The sequence below is a fragment of the Odontesthes bonariensis genome, chromosome 14, assembly GCF_027942865.1.
Source record: "Odontesthes bonariensis isolate fOdoBon6 chromosome 14, fOdoBon6.hap1, whole genome shotgun sequence".
Lineage (NCBI taxonomy): Eukaryota > Metazoa > Chordata > Actinopteri > Atheriniformes > Atherinopsidae > Odontesthes > Odontesthes bonariensis.
The window spans coordinates 31,028,028-31,046,464 of record NC_134519.1 but is presented as its reverse complement, the minus strand read 5'-3'; the positions used below and the strand labels follow the sequence as shown (position 1 = coordinate 31,046,464).

Here is an 18,437-nt window from a genome sequence, read left to right as displayed (position 1 = left end):
TCATTTTATTCATTCCTCTTGTTGTTGTTTTTTTAGCTGCGTGACGGACCTGTGTGCTGTGCTACAGGCGCGTCTTGAAGCCAACCCGAAATACTCACAGTCTCACCACAGAAGAGTGAAAGAGAGTAAGAACATATACGCTGTCAATATGACTTTCGTTACTTTATAGACAAGTTGTCAATATGCTGTGCATGGATAGACCATGTTTTGATTACTTATTGGTTATTCCAACAGCTCCCAGAAGCCAGCTTCTGATCCAGGATGAGGACGTCTGACAACTCCCGCAGACCCTGCAGGGACCGGAGGAATGCGAAGAATGCGGATTCCAAACGGCGGCGTTTAGGCTTATTGTGTATATTGTAGGCTACAGCAGTGTGTGTATATAGTTTTCAATTCTTTATTATCAACATGGTTCTTATTACAAAGTAAGCTATGTACATTGTGTGGTGTGGCAATAAAAGCGCTTTAAAAAAAGGAAACTTTTTTTTTTTTTTAAAGCGCTTTTATTGCCACACCACATTCTCAATAGATTCACGTCATTCATGCCTGCATTAGCCTAGTCATAGTGCAGCTTATAAGAATGACGTGAATATATGAAGTACACAAACATCCCAGGAATATTAGTAATCATAATCACAATTATTAATCATAATTACTGAATGATATGCCCATATAAAGTATGCATATATTAACCTTATTGGCCAATGGGCGGTCAGCTTTACAGGAGCTTTTTTATGTAATCACGTGCCTTTTTTGTCCAATACCAGCGAGGCCAGTGAGAGGTCCAGGCACTCTCACAGCGGGGTGCTAATCGCTGAGCCATTAGCACCCCGCTGTGAGAGCCCGCCGCGAGCCGGGTTCGTTTCCGACGATTTTCTCGCTCAACAAACTTAGGCTGCGGCTACACGGAAACGTTTTTCACTGTAAACGATACTTTTTCTTATCGTTTCGCTGTCGCGGCCACACGGAGCCGGCGTTCCCACTACCCCAAAACGATAGTTTTTGAAAACGGGTTCCAGAGTGGGAAAGTTTGAAAACGGCCTCGTTTCGTTTCCATTGTTACAGCTAAAACGTTTTTGCGTCAGTCACACGTTGACGCTGTGAGCCAATTTTAACACTTCTCTATTGTCTCACAGCGTGGCGTGACACAGTGGCGTGTGTACTGCATCGTTTCATCGTTTTCGTCTGGACCAGCAGCGCGTTTCCGTGTGGTCGCAAGAATTTTCGTACCCGTTTTCAAAAAAAACCTCGTTTCGTTTTCGTGTAGCCGTAGCCTTAGGTTTTTTTAAAAACGGGTACGAAAATTCTTGCAACCACACGGCAACGCTGCTGTATGAGGTATCAGGTCCAGACGAAAACGATGAAACGATGCAGTACACACGCCACTGTGTCACGCCACGCTGTGAGACAATAGAGAAGTCTCACAGCGTCAACGTTTGACTGACGCAAAAACGTTTTCGCTGTAATAATGGAAACGAAACGACCTCGTTTTCAAACTTTCCCACTCTGGAACCCGTTCTCAAAAACTATCGTTTTGGGGTAGTGGGAACGCCGGCTCCGTGTGGCCGCGACAGCGAAACGATAAGAAAAAGTATCGTTTACAGTGAAAAACGTTTTCGTGTAGCCGCAGCCTTAAAGTTTGTCTGCCTGCAAGCGCCCAGGTGCGTCCGAAAATTAGGCAAATTCGCGGAAGTTCACTGCCGTCCACAGTGACACAAATCCCTCTTTTCGTGCAGTGCAAGTATTTTACATCTCACGGAGCCACAAAATCATCGTCTTTTCCAAATTATGAGACTCCCATGCTGCAGTTTCAAACCAACAGCAGGTATCACAAGTTTTCCCAAAGGCACTTAATGCTGTTCTTAGTTTTTACAGTCACGTCGTTGGCTGGTTCAAGTCCATCACAATGTGAATAATTTAACCAGCTAAGATCCAGTTTGCTTTGTAGCTCAACTGATATCTAAAGAGAAAGTTTATTTCCAGCTCTTGTTGTTGTCTCATAAAAATAAGACCTATGAACATGTAGAGCTTCAGTGTTTTCTCTAAAGGTGACCAGAACCGGTCTTTAGATCAATATGATGATTTCTGTCTCATTGTTCCAGTATATTAGTAACAAACTTGTTATAGCCTGGATACAAGCACAACACTGTCATAATAATAATAATAATACATTTTATTTATAGACGCCTTTCATAGGCACTCAAGGTCACCTTACATAAAAAACAAACAATTTAAAATACATAACAAATAGATAAAAAATACAGTTAATTAAAACGGTGCAATAGTAATCACAATTTAAACCCTTTCAAAGCTGTGAACAGGTAAAACTTTAACTTAATTTACCAATCTGCAAAGTGATTTCATTCAGTATGTCGAGGTAAGGGAGGTAGATGTTGCTGGGTCCAGGAGGAGAGAAACAAACGTTCCCATCAGCCACCATCACACTTTGACCAAAGACACACAGCTGAAAGAGGCAGAGAGACAGTTGAACGTTGATGTTATTGAATTTGCCTCCTTCCAAAACACTGACAGAATGTCTGATGGTGCACCTGCTTCAACAGGAGTTTCTGCGTCAGCTGGAGAAGACTCCTGCTCTTCACTCCTCTCAGATCGCTGAGCTTCAAAGTGGCTCGAGCCAGAGTCACGATGCAACCTGGCGGCATGCATGTCCGTCCTGACAGCAGTCTCACTGCTTCCTGCATGCAGGCGGACACACGGAGCAGCTGAGTTGCATTAATTATTTCATACGAGTTAAGTTAAGTATTTGAACAGTTCTGTAAATATAAAAAAAAAAAACAAAAAAAAAAACAAACACATTTCTGTGCCTGAACAGCAGGCAGAAAAAGTTTTGTTCGGTGAAATAAACACAAATAAAATAAGATTTTGGCTTCCGGCCCGTTTAAACCGTTCATCTTATAGTTAATGCATGATAAAAGTGATTGCATCATACGTTTATCCCTTCAGTTACAGTCAGATTCAGCAAGCTGCAGATTTCTTAATGTTCTTATTTGTCATCTGTAGAAAAAAAACTGATGATGCATCAAGTTTCATTACATGCTGACATGGGAAAATCAATTAAAAAAAATGGTGAAAATGTTTCATTTTAACCAAAAGGATCAAACCAGGTGAAGAAGGGAAGAGATGGACCTCTTCATTGTTTGTTATTGAAATGAAAGGATTCAAGGGCAGTATCCTTAGCTAGGAAATTGTTTTTGAATTGGCTCTATATGAATGAATTGGATTATTTTATAAACAATTATGATTACAATTAATTGAATTCCAATTGGCTTGAATTGGACTTTATTATTTAAGTGCCTTGAGATGACATTTGTTGTATTTGGCGCTATATAAATAAAACTGAATTGAATTGAATTATGAACATGAATGGAGTAGATGGGAAACCCATGTGTACCGTAGGCTGCGATGTGATTTTCTTCATTTCTACAAAAGAATTCTACTTTAGGCGTGTTTGTGATCGCACCTGCAGCGTTGCTATGCCGCCATCCGTCTGGCCTTTGCGCAGTTCCAGTTCTGCTTCCTCCACCATCAGCAGGGCTCGGTTATCACGGTCTCCCCATCGTACACATTCATCGAGACCCTCTCTTAACAAGCGAGCTAAGTCATTATTAGTGTTCATACCTGTAATAGACCATTTCCAAGGCACACAAAATAAAAACTAATTCAATCACACTTATTTACGACCACTATGTAGCATTTATAAGCAGATTGAACACTAACCACATTTTATTACATTGTAATTTCAAGGTCCTTAAAATCCTTGGTTTTCAGTTTGATTCAACATATAAATATTAGGGCTGGGCAACGATTAAAATGTTTAATCTAATTAATCACATGATTTCCCTGATTAATCTCGATTAATCGCATTTGTACGCAAAATCCAAAAATGAATCCAAAAGTAGTGTATAGCTTTTAGCATTTTAAATGTGCAGCCATATGAATGAAAGTGCCATAACATTTGTTGTGCAAACACACTTTTAACATCTTTATGTAGTTTTTATGTAGAATCCTCGCTCCACTGTCTGTTTCCTTGAATGACTTTCTGCTATCAGTTGTGTGTTTTGCCTTTAAAGCTATAGTAGGTATTCCTAGAGAGCTAGCAAGAGAGCTAGCAAGATTCGAAAGTGGCCCCTCCCCTCCCCATTCCGTCAGTGCTTCATACAAAGCCGGTAGAACCAGAGAGTCTCTATTATGAGGGGAGGGAAAACTGGCGGCGGAATTTTTTATATTTTTTTATTTTAATTTTCCTAAAGGCAGGATAAATTATCCTTTCAAACGGCACTTGGTTTGATTTTTTAGACTCACTAGATTTGTTTAAAATACACATTTATTGTCAGTACTGCATCCCGAGTGACGTCACGCATGTGGCATCACTTTACGGCATGGTCAGTCCTAGCGCTGAGCTAGCGGAGAGGTGTTAGCTCAAATAGTTACAGGTTTCAGGACAGCCCTTTTACATACTCTCTGACTAGCCTCTGGTTTAGCTTTGGTTGTTGTTAGCAGCACCAGGTTAGCACTCTGGCACAGTGGACGAGTGCCGTAAAGCAGCCGGTCGTAATCAGCCGTGCGTTCTTCAGATTCCGTTAGCTAGATGCTAGCGGATACTGACTCGCAAATGCCAGACCTGTAAGAAAACAGAAAGCTATAACTCCCAGATTATTGTACTGTCGATATAAATCCACATCCCTCTGTCAGAAATCACAGTATTATTTTCAGGTTTCAGCCGCTAGCGGGGACATTTTTTGAGTTATTAGCGCCAGCCCTATGGAAAATGGTCATTCTGCACTCGCTCGCCAGCGCCCCCAGACAAAATCAACTGAACTGCAGCCAAATTTTTTATAATGGGGCGAATAGGAAGTGGAATGGCTGTCTGTAAAAGGGCTGTGGTAGAACCGCGTGCGCGCACGAAGCAGGGAGCCGACAGAGGGGGGCGTAGGCAGAAAGCGAGGCATCTGATTGGTTTTTTGTAGGCGCTCCAATCCGAGATCAGCGGGATTGGTCATCTTTTTCTGAGTCCTGCAGCTGCCACAGAGGTCTGATTATTTTCGTCCCTTTTTCTAAATACATCTTGTATAGATTTCTCTCAGGATAGACGGACCATTTCACCCAGTATTACAAAATGTGTTTCTGAACAGGATTACCAACCATGTCTTTAGGTGATATTTTAGACTGGAACTACTACGGTGAGAAGACAATTCAACTTGGCAGTGTTTACAGATGACTTTGGTTCTGTCGACTCCGCCGTCTGGAAGAACTTTAAAATGAAAATGGCCGAGTAAAAGTTCTGTACCCTTCTCCATGTTTGGTGGATCCGCCGGTTACTTTCTTTTCCGGTTCCGCAGCAGACAGCAACAGACTTTTACAAAATAAAAGCCTGTGATCAACAGACTTTTACAAAATAAAAGCCTGTGAGCAACAGACTTTTACAATAATAAAATAAATAATAAAACCTGCGTTAATGCACGATAAAATATTTATCAGCGTTAAATAATTAACAAGTTAACGCGATAATAACGAGTTAACCAGCCCAGCCCTAATAAATAATATATATATATATATATATATATATATATATATATATATATATATATATATATATATATATATATATGTGTATCTTTATGTGATGAACAACCTAAAACAGACGTGTTTTTTCTAAGTGAAGATCCAGCAGTAGTTTGAAGAAACCCCAAAGGAATCCACCACCGAAGCAGACCAGGGAAAGAGGCCACAGTGTCAGAGGTGCTTGCTGCTAGGCTGTGGATCAGAGCCAAGCGGCAGCGCAGCCACAAAGACGTTCCAATTCTCTCTCCGGCCTCCACAGCTCTGGGGTTGTCTCCATGCAGGTTGTTTGACACACTGCAGTCTTCTGTGTCCTTTAGGCAGGATATAACACATGTGAACACATGCATACACTAAACTCAGCTGCTTCAGTGAATGTGGAGACGTTAAAGGAAAAAAACTGACACCATCACATATCAGACGCTAACAGGTATAGAGGTTCCACTTTCCTGATGTTGTCATGGTTGTTGTTTTATTTTTACATCAAACTAAAACAGTTTTATTCTGGAGTTAATTCATATAAATGTTGTACCTGTTTACTCTCAGGCTTGGATCCCCTCAGAATGACGGGCGATGCCTGCAGCAGCACCAAAGATGAGGCTGCGATTTCAGAGCTGAGGGAACACATCAAAATGGTTATTTTAGTCCTGTTAACCCCCCCATATATTTATATATATATATTTAAAGCTCTAAATGACCCAGCTCCATCATATCTTAAAGATCTCATTGTAAGATATTTTCCTAACAGAGCACTTCGCTCCCAAACTGCAGGTTTACTTGAGGTTCCCAGAGTTTCTAAAAGTAGAATGGGAGGCAGAGCCTTCAGTTATCAGGCCCCTCTCTGTGGAACTACCTGCCAATTCGGGTCTTAAAACTTAAAACGTTTCTGCTATGGGCCCACCCTGCTGGGGGGCCTCATCTGTCACACCTTTCCTCACTTTACGCTCTTTTTTCCCTGTTTAATTTCTCAAATGATATTATGTACATGTGACATTATTGTGGTCATTAACTCGTGTTTCCCTGTTCCAACAGGTATCCTTTGAATGGTGTTACAGGGGTTTTTTCCCCTCAGCCCCCAGCTGGTGGAGGCGGATGGCCACTCTTCCTGAGTCTGGTTCTGGTTCTGCCAGAGGTTTCTTCCTGTTAAAAGGGAGTCGTTCCTCTCCACAGTCGCCTCAGGCACGCTCAGGACGAGAGATTGGACTGAAGACTGAAGAGTTTCAGTGCAATCTATCGGTTTCCTTAGCTCGGAAATTGTTTTTGAATTGGCTCTATATGAATGAATTGGATTCTTTAATAAACAATTATGATTACAATGAATTGAATTCCAATTGGCTTGAATTGGACTTTATTATTTAAGTGCCTTGAGATGACATTTTGTTGTATTTGGCGCTATATAAATAAAAATGAATTGAATTGGATTGAATATATATATATATCATTGTACCTGAGTGCAGGTTGTCTTTGCTGCAGGTAGAGGTCCGCTTTAAGAAGATTGGATTCTATTGTCAGCTCCAAGTTCTCCGCTTCGTTGTAGGAATGAGATGCGAGCTGCTGTTTGATGGAGCACAACATGGAGGTCGCGCCTTCCAGGAGCAAAAACTACAACAGTGGAGGTGAAGAATATGCATGAACATGGGCCAGAAAGGCTCCAAGAATAACAGCTCAATACAGGCTCCCTAAGAAAGGCCCTATGGAGACAGCAGATCCTTTAACTCGCTCGTTAGCTGTAACATCAAAAGCAGACTGATCACGGCAAGACCAGCGAGGATGCAGCGCTGCGGAACACTAACTACAGAAAAAAAGCATGAAGCATTTGGTTAAATGATGGTTTAATACTTCATCAGCACAGCATTGGCACAGTTTTTGGCTGAGTAATGCATCACAGGATCAATCACCTTCCTTATTCACGTGATTTGAAGCTTTTAAAGCTCTGATAGCACTAACAGAGGAGGACCCAGCGTATCGTTTCTTTCTTAACTGAACTCTGATCAGCATTATTCTCTTTATTCTGATGGACACACCTCATGTGACATTACGGTAAGTAGAAAAGACGGAGAAACAAAGGTTTTTGTCCAAGAAAAAGTAATGAATTAATACAAAAATAGAAAGATTGTGGGACAATTCTCTTTCATTCAACAGTTCATGTCGGGATGAAAAAAGAATAAACTATCATCGCTCATCTAAAAGATCAATGATCATTCATAAAAAAGCATCTTGTAAGTTCATCTGGATGTATTTATAATACATTTTTACTATTGATGTAGGAGTTGTAGTTAGTTCTTCATTGTGTAAAACACATTTCAGCAAACTAAAACATTAATAACAGGAACTGAAATCTCCTACAGGTCTGACCTTTATCCTTTCTGGGGTGAGTTTCTCCTTCTTACGATAAAGAGTGAAACCTTTAGGCTCCTCTGAGTCCAGGCTGTCCTGTTCAAGGCCTTCTGAGTTCACCAAACCGCTCATTGTGTTGCCCAAAGCTTCCTCAGGATCTGAAACACATTTCCACTTGGTGCATAAAAGACGTTTGGGTCCATAGTCCCTCTGTCAGCAATGAGCAGGGGGGGAGGTTCATACAGGTGGATCCAATCAAATGTCTGAATATTTAGAACATTTATAGAACGTATAGAACATTAATCTTTCCTAAAAAGCTAATTTTACATTAAAACGTTAAATTTGTTGCTTTGAAGGCAAGTTAAGCCGGTACTAGTCACCAGATCAGCCTTTTATCAACTTAAGAACATATCCAGAATGAAGGGTTTCATGTCCCAAACAGATCAGGAGAAGCTGATTCATGCTTTTATCTCCAACAGACTGGACTACTGTAATGGTCTTCTGACTGGACTCCCCCAAAAGAGTCTCAAACAGCTGCAGCTCATTCAGAACGCTGCAGCCCGAGTTTTAACCAGAACAAAGAGATCACATCACATCACCCCAGTTCTCAAGTCTTTACATCAGCTCCCGGTCAGATACAGAATAGATTTGAAAGTTCTGCTGCTCGTCTACAAATCACAGAATGGTTTAGGTACAGAATACACGGATGACATGCTAGTAGAGTATAAACCCAGCAGAGCACTGAGATCTGCTGACTCAGGTCAGATAGTGGAGCCCAGAGTTCAAACTGGACCCGGTGAAGCAGCTTTTAGCTGTAATGCTGCTCACAACTGGAACAAACTACCAGCAGAACTGAAATCAGAACTGTGAGCACTTTTAAATCCAGGTTAAAAACATTTCTCTTTCCGTGTGCTTATGGTTGAGTTTATATTTTTCTTTTTCCCCTCTTCTTTGATTGCTTTTAACTGTGTTTTAATCTTTATTCTATTTCTATTCTCTTTAAATTTTTTATTTTTTTGCTGCTTTATGCTGTTCTTTTAAATGCCTTATCTTTATGTAAAGCACATTGAGTTGCCTGTGGTATGAAATCCGCTATATGAATAAAGATGCCTTGCCTTGCCTTACTAGCGGCTAGCACTAGCGGAAATTTCATTTCCGGTCCGTTTACGCGTTAGTGGAAATTGATGCGTTCGTGGAAAGCGGAAATTTTCCGTTCCGCCAATAATTCAACTGCGACTGAAATCGAGAGTCGTCAGACCAGGCAACGTTTTTCCAATCTTCTATTGTCCAGTTCTGGTGAGCCTGAGTGAACTTTGTACTTTTACTTAAGTATTTTTTAACACTAGTACTTTTACTTGTAATTGAGTACAATTTAAGCAATGTAAAATGTAAATGTACAATTTGTACTTGAGTACAAATTGTCAGCACTCTTTCCACCTCTGAGCACGAGTTATATTAAGGGTGAATGTGAAGATTCAGTGCACAGATGTAGAGCAGTATTTATGTCTATTAATGCACAAACTCATTTGTTTCACTCCAGAAATGTCACAGTATCCAACCAATAAAATCCTCCTAATTATGTGAATAGAAGAATTATTCTGGCTTACAAACCTGACACAGGACAGCCACGCACGGAGTTGGAGAGCGCCAGGACGAGCTGAGTGCGAGCGAGGTTGAATCTGGCACACAGCGTGGGACCGTACAGTTTGAGCACTTCTGGAGTAAAGTCACACCTCACAAGTTCTTCCAAAGCCTGACAAACACACAACACACAAATTACATCCACAAGAAACCAATTCTGTGGCCACGTGGTCAGCTGATCTGATATTTACTGGGCAGGTAACATAAGTGAGCCTGGACCTTACCAGCTGCAGCCACCTCAGAACATCTGCTAAACTAAAACCAGGTGGTTGTAAAGTGGCACAGAATGCTTCTTCCTTTCAAAGAGGATTTCTGATTCTTAATTTATATTTAATTTGACGTTTTTACGAGAACATCCTCACAGAATCCCACTGAAATGTCTCTATATCTAAAGAAATCGTAAAGAAAGTACCTCTATGTTGTCCAGAAGAGACTTGTTGCTGTAGAATGTCTTCACAGGCTGCATAACGACAAAATAAGCTGCGATTATGGAATACAGAAGCAAGCTTCCTGTGCTTGCATGTAGAGTCAGCATGGAAATATTTTTGTAATCAGAACAAGACAAATTTAGACAAAGATCCAAAAGTGATGGGCGCACGAATGCCTCAGAGAAAGAAGCAGACACACAAACCAACCAATTATAAACACAAGTTAAAGGAATCAAATCTGTCCAGAAGTTTCTCCAGTACCAGGACACAAAAGGACGGAAATAAAAGTACCCTTAAAAACGCTGGTAGACCTACGTGGAGATTTGTTTTGGGAATGTAGGGTCCATAAGGCAGAAAGACACCGATTCCCAGTGTGAGATGAACTGCCTCCATCAGAGCTTCGGTGAACAGACGCAGCTGTGTCAGAGCACGAACCTGCAGAACAAAGCCGGCAGATTAAAACTCAAATACTCAAATCAAATTTATTTGTAGCACATTTCATGTCCAAAACAATTCAAAGTGCTTCACATAAAATAAAAGCATTGCAGCAGGGAGTGTAAGAAGCATTAAAAATACAATAAAGAATATAAAGAGAAACAAATTAAATCATTTAAATGAATTTAAAAACAAGCAACAGTCCAGATAAGTTCAAAGATATCGTGCAGATTTCATGCATAGACATATGAGAAAATAAATGTTTTTAACCTGGATGGATTTTAAAAATGTCTCCATTTGGTGAAAGTTTAATCTCCACTGGCAGTTTGTTCCACTTGTTTGTAGCATAACAGCTAAATGCTGCTTCTCCATGTTTAGTCTGGACTCTGGACTGGACCAGCTGACTTGAGTCCTTTTATCTAAGAGCTCTGCTGGGTTTATATTCTCTGAACATCAGCAGGCCTTTAAAATCTATTCTGTGACTGACTGGAAGCCAGTGGAAAGAAAATACTTACCTTGAGGATTCTGCCTTCAACAGTGCGCTGCACATCTCTGCACACGTGCCCCACAAAGTGAAGATAAAGGGCGAGTACGGGCAGAAGCTGCAACAAAAAACACACCTTCACACTGGGCCACTTGTTTATCTTCAGACCGGAAACTTCAAACAAAGACCGCGTTTACCGTGACGCAGTAGCCTGCATTGAACAGCCAGTTACAAATGAAGCTGAGGCTCGTAACGGTGGTGCCGAGGTGGACCCTGCGGGTCTCAGAGAAAAGGTCGACCCCAGGCAGGAACTCATCGCCCACGCTGTGGGACGCAAAATGGAGGTCGGCTCGGGGCTGAGCCACTGAGCAGCACAGCACGCTCTGAGGAGGTTAGTCACACACACACAAACATGTCATAATGGCAAGGCAAGGCAAGGCATCTTTATTTATACAGCGCATTTCATACCACAGTTGCCTGTGGTATGCCTCAATGTGCTTTACATAAAGACAAGGCATTTAAAAGAACAGCATAAAGCCGCATAAAAACAAGCAATTTAAAGAGAAAAAAAATAGAATAAAAATTAAAACACAGTTAAAAGCAATCAAAGAAGAGGGGAAAAAGAAAAATATAAACTCAACCATAAGCACACGGAAAGAGAAATGTTTTTAACCTGGATTTAAAAGTGCTTACAGTTGGATAATGGACACAAACACAGGTAGAAACCATCTTTGTGAGAACGTATATCAGCACCCGTTGGAAGGATTACCTTAAAGAGGTGAGCAGACAGTAGAGAGCACCTGGTTCGCTGACTGATATCAGAAGTTAAAATGAACCTGGAGATCAAAATATATCTCAGTTTGGCTTTAGAGACGCATGCTTGCAGCGCACACCTTCCCATGTCAGCTGAACCTACTGCGCTATCTTTGCTGTGAGCACAGCAGCCTGCAGACACCCCCAAACGCCAGCCTGTTTTATTGTCTCCTGCACAGAGCCAAAGGACGCGCCATCCCACTTCTCCACAACGCCTGAACTCTGGAAGGCACAATCTACAGCTCTACTCCAGCATGAGTGTGCCGCCCTGGAGAAGAAACAAACAAGGACGATCACTGTTTACAGGTTCAGCCAATAAAAAGGCTGCGGGCTCGCTCCAACACACACAGGAAAGAGGTTTCTGCCAACCGTGTGTTTCCGGTGTAGAACTGCAGGTTCCCCAGTTCATGCAGAGCCAGAACTCGAAGGGAGTCATGACCATTGGCCTGGAGATACTCTGAGGAAAAGTTGGATGAAAAAGTCAGATCACTGAGCACATGATTAGGCAAGGCAGGTTTATTCAACAAAAAGGCGATTCAAAGTGCTTTACAGATATATTAAAACAGTAGAAATAAAAAGCATGATTTAAATTTTAAACAAAAAAGAAAGAAATAAGTAGTCAGAAATCAGTAGTTAAAATGTGATTAAGTTTTGAAACACTGAAAAAAATCAGTCTTAGTATATTTGTCTCATTTCTAGTCAAAATATCTCATTACACTTAATATAAGACACAACTGCCTAACAAGTACTATTTCAGCCAGATATAGGGACTTGATTGAAGACAATACATCTTGAATATCTTGTTAAATGAAAAAGTCTTGAAAACAAATTGTTTTGAGTCACATATCATATGAAACAAGCTTTTTTGACATTTGAAGAGGTTTTTAAGCTAATTTCAAGATCACTTTTAACTCAAAAGTCCTAAATATCACTAGCCTAGAAATCTAGACGCCCCTAGCGACCGCAAATTGAATTTTCTCCTGGGCTTTTTGCTGTAAGGGTCTGGCTTGCTAGGCTAAAATATCACATCTTATTTCAAGAAATCTTGACAAGCCGATTTTCACTAGTTCCAGATTTTTGGCAGATTTTTTTTGACAAAAATGTCTTGTATTTGTTGTTTTTTTAACTTATTTTTGGAGGGGTATTTTTTCCAGTGAACCCAAGCTTCAGATTTGGAGCTTTATTCAAACGCAGCTGAAAATAGGTGTGTCTTCAGCCTGGACTTAAACACACTGAGTGTTTCAGCTGATCTGAGGCTTTCTAGGAGTTTGTTCCAGACATGTGGAGCATAGAAGCTGAATGCAGCTTCTCCATGTCTGGTTCTGACTCTGGGAACTGATAGAAGACCGGATCCAGATGACCTGAGGGGTCTCCTCGGTCAAGAAATCCCTGATGTATTTTGGTCCTGGACCATTCAGAGCTTTATAGACCAGCATCAGAACTTTAAAGTCTATCCTCTGATGGACAGGCAGCCGGTGTAAAGACCTCAGAGCTGGACCACATCAGTCCAGCTCTGAGATCTCAGTGAGGACTCAAGCAGCAGAGTTCTGAATGAGCTGCAGTTTTTAGGACCTGTAAAGATGCTGTTACAGTAGTCAAGCCGACTGAAGATGAATGCATGGACTAGTTTTTTGCACATCCAGTCATTAATCTCATCAACGCATTTACCAAGAGCCTGTACAGGGCCTCGGTCTCCTGGTGACATTGTAATGTATATCTGCGTGTCATCTGCATAGCTCTGGTAGTTTATTTTGTTGTTTTTTATAAGCTATCATTAGCTATAATTAATCCAATTCGAACCTTTTGTCATTTAACTACTTCTCTGTAAAACTCATAATTCGCCATCCCAACAGCTGCCTAATTAAAAAAAAAAATGTTTTTAATTTATTTAGTAATATATTATTATTATTATTATTATTATTATTATTAGTTAGTAGTAGTATTTTTATTAGAATTGGTATTATTATTGTTGTTGTTTATATACAATCATTGTAAAAATTAATAATTTTTTGAGCTACTTGACTAATTTGAATTTCCCCCATTGGGGGATGAATAAAGTATTTTTCTGTTCTATTCTATTCTACTTTTATGCACATGCCTGATTTATACAAAGTATTTTTGTGTGCTTACTGATTGAGTTGGAGTATGCGGCAGCAACAGTTGGTATGTGGTCAGAGCTGATAGGAAGGCCATAGATGGCATTCGGAGTACTGAAGTCCTCCTCAGTGAGGTCACAGGGTTGGATGTTTGGAGTGGGTACAACCATGGGACTGAAGTCCACCTGGCTTGCTGAGCGGCTGAGGCCTCTGGCCCGACCGTGATGTGGCACAAAGCCTGAAGTGGGACACAAGTAGTGCAGAGTTTTCACTGTGGTTGCATGTGTGTGTGTGTGTGTGTGTGTGTGTGTGTGTGTTAGTCAATCAGCAGTGGACTCACAGGGCTGAGTGTACGCCAGAAGCAGCACCAATAATGAGCGACTGTGTTGGAAAACTTGAAGACAATGCGGTCTTTTCTCCAGAGCTTGACGATAACAACTCAGCGTGTCTTCGACATCAAGAGGAACGCACACGAGTGTCTTAGACCGCTGCGTCTCTGCAACTGAGAGACACAACATTTCACTTTGTTTGGTCTTTATATTCAAGAACAGCACCATTCTACGGAAGTCCAGAGCGGATGTGGTACGTATAAACTTTGCCAGATCACGAGATATCTTTTCTTGAATGCTCATGATCAGTTTCTCCGTGTTCTTACAGCCTTTCCAAGAACGGACTCAAGCCGAAAATGTCAGATTTTGGAGAACCCGACATAGATCAACGCATCAGATTTGACTTCTGTCGAGGTCTAACAGGCTGAAACTGCAATTTGTTTGTCTTGTAGAGATAACTTTCATATCAGCCCGCCTCATTTAAAGAGAAGGCCGGCTCAACTGCAGCTCAACAGGCGTTTACACCTAACTGATCCTGCTGATATCGTCGACTTCATCAGTGACCAGCTGAGGGGACCAGGCCGTCTCCATGGTTACCGAATGATGCACGAGAGGTGCCGTTATCGTTTTTTCTCGAGATAACGAGATAAATAACTTGTTATCTCGAGAAAACGAAATGCTTGTCACACCAGCGGGATTTGCTTTGTGCTTTTTCACAAACGCTCCACATTCCATGTTTGATTCATAGGCTACTTTATTCAGTTTTCAATGAAACGGGGGTAAAAATGGGTACTCCTTTGCCAGAAATACATATAAACACATATAAACAGGGTCGGACTGGGGGAGAAAAAGTGGCCTCGAAAGCCATCGGTAAATTAACTTGTTATCTCGAGAAAACCATCAAAAAGAAATTATACGTACCACATCGCTCTGGGCTTCCGTACCATTCAAATCATCCAGTGTCATCCAATTATTTCAGAGATCAACACTTTAAACCTATAACACTATAAAAACCTTTTTGTGTGAGTTTAAAATGTAATTCTACATAAGTGAGTCTGCTTGTCTGTTCGAACCTTTCAGCGAACCAGCATCTCTGGGAGTGGAGACTGTACGTGCTGCTTTTCTGTGGCTGGACTGCAGCTGTGCAGAGTTAGGTGTCCACCCACTGAGCAGCTGGACGCCTGCGTAACTTCTGTACGTTATCTGAAATGCAGGATAGGCAGCACCAGAAACACACACAGAGAAGAGATTATGTGCTGCTTAATGACAACTAGGGTTTTTTACAGCTTCCGTTGAATAATTATTGAAATATTATCAAAGAAAAAACAAATCAAACACAAAAATGTATGAATTTATCCTGCAGTGTGGTAAAAAAATCTCTATAAAACAATTGTAATAGCTGGTTTGAATGACTGCATTTTGACTTCTGACCACAGTGCTGCATCACATGAAACCTGATTACATTTCTGGGTGTGGGTTCTGTCTGTGCTACCTGTTTGCCAGTGACTCTCTGGGTCATCACATGGTGTGGTTGTGGGACCGCAGGTCCTCCCAGAGAACCAACTCTTGCAAGCAGCCTCCTCTGAGCGTGCACCAGCAGAGGAACTGTGATCAGCGCGTAACGATCCCTGGGGCAGACATTTAGAAGGGAAACCGTGTCATCAGCTGAGAGTTTGGGTTTTTTGTTTTTGTGTGTGTTTATATCATGGTGGCAACAGAAAGCCTGACAGCACACCAACTTCTGGAGCTTTTTAACTCCTCTTTAATCCTCCCCGTCTATCTTAATATTTCTGTACAAAACTGGTCTTATTTACTGTGTATATGAGTTGAAAAGTAAGGCGAAGTGGGCAAGACTCTCCCATTTGCTGCTGTCATGCAGCCGCTCCAGAGTGTGCAACACCAAGGTGCGAACCCAGCGCAGGTCCACCCGCGTGCTGTCATCCAGGGGGGCCGAGAAGTGGAGGCTGGACTCCAGTTCATCTTCGGTCGAGTCGGAATCATACAAACTCCAAAGCTGGTGAGGGCAAAATGAAGATGAAAGCCGCAGGTCATGTGACTCGGGCAGTCTCTAGTTGAAAAATCCCTGTTACGGCCCGAGGCCTTGTATGTTTCTTTTTCCTGTATAAGTGTAGGTTCCTGCCTGCCGTCTCCACTGAGGGAACTGGATGCAGCCCTACTCCTGGCACTTTCTGGTTGAGGCCTACTCCTGCTCTGATTGGTTCTTCACCTTGATGACTCAATCAATCACTGAAGAGGCTTCCCTATTTAAACCTCCACTTCCTACCAGAAGGCACAGCTGTGTTCCTTTGTGTTTGATTATTTGGATAGCTTTATTAGCTTGTGCTGGACTGTGACTTTTCTTATGTTTTTTTGTATGTTCTGAAGGCTACTTTAGAACCTGTTTGTAGCTGGGTTGTTTTTGAAGAATCCTGTGTTTTGGTTTTATGTTATTTTAACTAAAACTGGTTTTGAAGCCTCTTGGTTTGTTTGATTTTGTTTTGGTTTTGTTTTTAGTTTTGAATTAACTCTCTAACTTTAAGATGTAATTTGTTTTGGAGTTTTTGTTTTATTTAGGGTATTGTTTTAAGACCCTTGACTTTTGGATTATTGTAAAATTTCAGCTTTAATTCCACGAAAAAGAAAACTAAACAATAAACACTTAACTATTTTTACCTTAAACATCTGGATATTTTTATTACTATTTTATGATTACTATCAATGATCTGCGTGAGTTTTTATTAAACATTTGTGGTAATAAGTAGCTACTGTATGTGTGACACTGACCTGTAGTCTGTTCAGCATGTCCATGAGGAGATCAGTAGCCAGCACCAGCAGAGGGGTGAAGATGGCGTGCAGCTGGTCGGCTGTGACCAGGGAGGATGCTTCAGGCTGAGCAGCTCTCTGCATCATCAGGGTGATTCTGCAGGTTTGGTCCCACAGACTCTGACACACACACTGCAGAGTCGTCCAGTGGCTGCCGCGATGAGCCAACACCTGAGAAGATCACACAAAGAACACACATCACACCTGCTTTACATGTGGCGCAGTATGTTTGCATTGCTGAAAAGATTCACGGTTTTCATACGGCTCCATTTGTGTCTTTTGTACATATCTGCAGTACCATGGCTCTCTGAAAATGTAAAGCAGCTTTGTTGAGGGACTCCAGTAGTGAGGCAGCATTGCATCTCTGTGCCTCCATCTGCTGTTCCACTTCCACAGTGTGACCAGAGCTTTCTCCCTCCTTCCAATTCTCCTCACTGACAGAGTCATCCACTCCGACTGCTAGAAACAAGCCTCAGTTAAGTGATGAAAGTTACAGTTTTTTCCCCCCAAACCTTTTGAGTGAGCCACTTAACTCACCCTCCTGCTTCCTCTCTTTGTTCGGAGTCATCGAATAGCCCCGAAGACCACAGTGAGTGGAAGCCCTCTCTGACACGGTGTCAGCAGAGTGCAGCCGATGTGAGTTCCTCCTCACCAGGACACCAGAGTAGGCCAAAGAGAAGCTGAAGGGATTACACTGGCTGTACCTGAGCAAAAGTCACATGAAATATATTGTCTCTCAAAATGAATGGAAATTCAGCTGGTAACGGCTAATATGTGTGTATTTCATGTGTTTGAACTAGGGCTGGGCAAGGAAAAATATTAATCTAATTAATCACATGATTTCCCTGATTAATCGCATTTGTACGCAAAATCCATAAATGAATCCAAAAGTAGTGTATACCTTTTAGCATTTAGTTTTATTTTAAATGTGCTGCCATATGAATGAAAGTGCCATAACATTTGTTGTGCAAACACACTTTTAACATCAGCATCTTTATGTAGTTTTTATGTAGAAGCCTCGCTCCACTGTCTGTTTCCTTGAATGACTTGCTGCTATCAGTTGTGTGTTTTGCCTTTAAAGGGGAACTCCGGAGCATTTGAAGCGTGTTTCCATTCTAGGGGTTGTCAAATAATGATAGTAGGACACAGAGAGGTGCGTATCTGCGCTCCCTGTGTGGAGATTGCTCTGTCCGCACAGCATGTCATGCGAGGCTAATACGTGGTGGCTAAGGGGCAAGCGCTAACCCTTCCACGTAAAACAACAACTTGCACACTGCAGAAACGTCACACCACTTTATAACCCATCCGACAATAAAGTCACAAGCCTTACCATCAAAACTATATGCATGGTTCTCACATTACTGGCATGGGGACGTTACAAAACAACTTTATAAACAGCATGTAACTCACCGGCTGGTTGTAGGCTCGCGCATGTGAAAGCCCAGAAGAGTCGATGGAGGATAATCCCATA

The 18,437-nt window shown here is 41.5% G+C and overlaps 1 pseudogene; it reads right to left on the bottom strand.

Moving 5' to 3' along the window:
• Positions 1 to 2,294: 2,294 nt before the first annotated feature.
• The window catches only part of LOC142399548 (cilia- and flagella-associated protein 54-like), a 39,981-nt pseudogene continuing 23,838 nt past the window's right edge, over positions 2,295 to 18,437 (bottom strand).